Here is a 3,384-nt window from a genome sequence, read left to right as displayed (position 1 = left end):
TCTATTTTCAATCTACAGCATTTTCCCCTTTGTCTCAGTTGACCTTGATTCTTGATTCATTGATTAAATAGAATAAATCAATAAAGAACTTCAGTAAGGTGCCACCAATATATTTAACTGCATGATGGCATTTAAAATATGTGTTCAATATTGCTTAACACTTTCTACTGATACTAAGGATGTAGTCATTTATGATTCTACCTAAAACCAAAGCAACTTATAAAATGGATGCCACATCCTCAAAGATATTGCTCAAATTTTCCACTCCCTGGACTGTATCATCACTTTAGAAAACTCTTCTAATCGTTTCTATTAACACACATGAATGCTGTTATATTTTAAAATATCATCTTCACTCTACTTCTCTATTATCTTATTTAAATACCACTAATGCTTTTCGTCCATCTCTTAAAGCACATTACTCTCAGGTTTTCATAACTACTGTACAACAAAAGCTCTCTTAAGACTACCAGTGATATTTAGCTAATGAAGCTAATGGTCAATTTCAAATCTATCTTACTTGATCTGTCTGCAGTGAGACAAACGTGATCACTGTCTGCTCATCAGAATAATTTCTATCTTGGTCTCCATGTGTTGCAAAGAGAAGCTAGTTCCAGAACTGGTCAAATGCAGAGAAAAAGCGTCTGTGAAATGCTTAACCTTAAGTGACACATCTTCAATCCAACCTCAACACATAGAAGGGATGCATCTCTCAACTCTCACCAGATATCTTTTCTTATGTAGCAGATGGTGATTAACACAGAAACCCACAATTAGCTAATGTGCAGGGAACAAGACACTGTAGAGTGCTTATCCCTGAAAAGAACACCAATTGCAAACCTCTACCTCCCAAAGCTCAGGTATCATTGCAGGAGAAGAGGCAGAAAGACTGCAAGAGTCAGAGGGAGTGGATGGTCATAGGAAACAGAGCTTTCCAGACAGCTGGTCAGCTACTCATATGAACTCACAGCAATGATGACAGCATACACAAGTCCTATGCAAACTCAAACCAGAGACAATCCCACCATAGAAATGGGAAAATGGGTGAGAAATCCCAACCCAACCTAAGGAACTTTTGGCACTTGATGGCTGCTAGGAAAACAAGAGACAGTGTCTTACAGAGATGGAATTCTTGGTGGACTCAGTGAATGGACCCACACTGAAGGACACTTGGAGACAAAAATCTGAATCTATAGGCTGCACATAGATAGATGATGGAGAGATGGATAGACAGATAGATAGATGATGATAGATGATAGATAGATGATAAATAGATAGAGAGACAGATATAGATATATGTATGTATGTATGTATGTATGTATATGAGAGTACATAAAATTGGGCAGGGCACAACAAGGGGAAGCATAGATAGGGGAGAATTCTAAATATCATCAAAGTATATTGTATGAGAATCAAAAAAATTTGATTAAAATCAAGTATGAAAAATAATTTCTGTCTTGGTTTTCAGGCCATCACACACACCAAGTTTTCCCTCTTTTTTCTACTCCATTTCTATTGAACAATGGCTGTGTTCTCTTCTCACAATGTTTTGTTGGGACTCGGGTTTGCTTTGCTTAGCAGGGGACCTGCTGGCTTCAGGGCAGAGGATCCGACTGGCAACAGAGTCATAAACTCTGGGACCTGTTTCTTCCCAACAGAACAATTATTCAGGTGGTTTTTATACATCCCAAGTAACTAACAGTCACGTGGGATATGGCAGTCACATACAAAGATTTAGGGTACAAAGAAACAGGACATTTAGTCTGATAGTTGGCGCCAGAAGGATTCTTAAACTTTTACTCGAGGTTATCAATGCCCATCCAGTAATTTATTGGCCACAATGTTTTCTTTCTTAAAGCTAGAAGCATGATGAACTTTTAGCTTTTAGCTCAGGAGTAAACCTGCTTCCTCCTGCCAGTCTAGCAGTGTTCTGCAAGACAGGGATTATCAGAGCCACTGTTTTCAGTGCCCCTCCCTTTAGCAGAGAATGCAGCCTGGACCTATAAGTTTTAGGCTCACCTCACCCTAGGGCCTGGCATCCTGGTTTCTTACAATATTCCTCACTTTTTCAGACTGAACTGTAGTGGACACTGCTGAAACCATGACACAGAGTAGTAACCACTACATGATCACAGAAGACGACAAGGATTTCACATGTACTTGCTCTTAAACACTTATATGTGCTCTATATTCCTAATATTTTCATCTCTCATAAACTTCAGACTCAAATACAGTACTTGCTTTCTACCTTCATTTGGATGTCTAAGAAATATTTCAGGGGCTAGAGAGATGGCTCAGCAGTTAAGAACACTGGTTGTTCTTGCAGAAGACCCGGGTTCAAATCTCAGCACTCACATGGCAGCTAACAACTGTCCGTAACTCCAGTCCCAGGGGATCCGACAGCCTCTTCTGACTTCCGCAGGCATTGCATGACACGGGTGCACTTGCCTACATGCAGAAAATACATGTATACACATAAAATAAAAATAATAAATTAAAATTTTTTAAAGTTTTTAAAAAAAGAACTATTTCAAATTTAGCAAGTGCCAAATCAAACTCTTCATCTAATTTCCTGCACTAAACTATTTATTTTTTGCAAATATTTACTCATCCAAACTGGAGAGAGCTGTACTTCCTCATGCCAATGATATCAATTTAGCTGATTCTAGGCAAAATAAATGAGAACATGGGTGTTACGTATCATTTTCAGGAAAGCTTTAAGAGCTGGTACATGGTTTTTCATGATCTGTTTCCTTGTGTCACAATTAAGAGTAAGAGAGTAAGAGCCTTATCACTGTAGGCACAGCAGGAAGACACAAATGTGTTGTATGAGCAAGAAACAAACCTTTATGGTTAGGTGCTATTGCAAATGTGGAATCATTTGATGCCACCGCATTACCTAATCTGTCCTAACTGATGGAGAAGTTAGTGCCAGAAATGGGTGATACTAAAATGGAAAAATATGACATTCATTTTCAGGGCCAGGTAGTAACAGGGGAAAATGGTATCATAATATGAAAATGATGCTGTTCATTAGTATGAAGTGCTGAAATATGTGCAATGACTTGAAAGATAGATATCCTTAATGACTGTCTGACTTTCTAGTCTAAAATATTAGAACACAGAATATTACTTGAATGTCTCCATTACAACTGGCCATATTTCATCGTGTAACTCGAGAAAGAGATGAGCTCTGAAACAACTTTGTATTAGGAACATAAGTACATAGAAAACATCAAAAATTTCAGGAACTCAGAGAGTTGGAAGATGCATGAGACATTCACTATCAACTATGAAATATAGAACTGAGAAAACCTTTGAACCTCAAGGCCTTTAAAACTTGACATTGAAGCAAGGACCAAATAAAAAACACAGCAGTTACAT

The sequence above is a fragment of the Nannospalax galili genome, unplaced genomic scaffold (genome assembly GCF_000622305.1).
Source record: "Nannospalax galili isolate Female #2095 unplaced genomic scaffold, S.galili_v1.0 scaffold270, whole genome shotgun sequence".
NCBI lineage: Eukaryota > Metazoa > Chordata > Mammalia > Rodentia > Spalacidae > Nannospalax > Nannospalax galili.
This window is presented reverse-complemented; position numbering follows the sequence as displayed.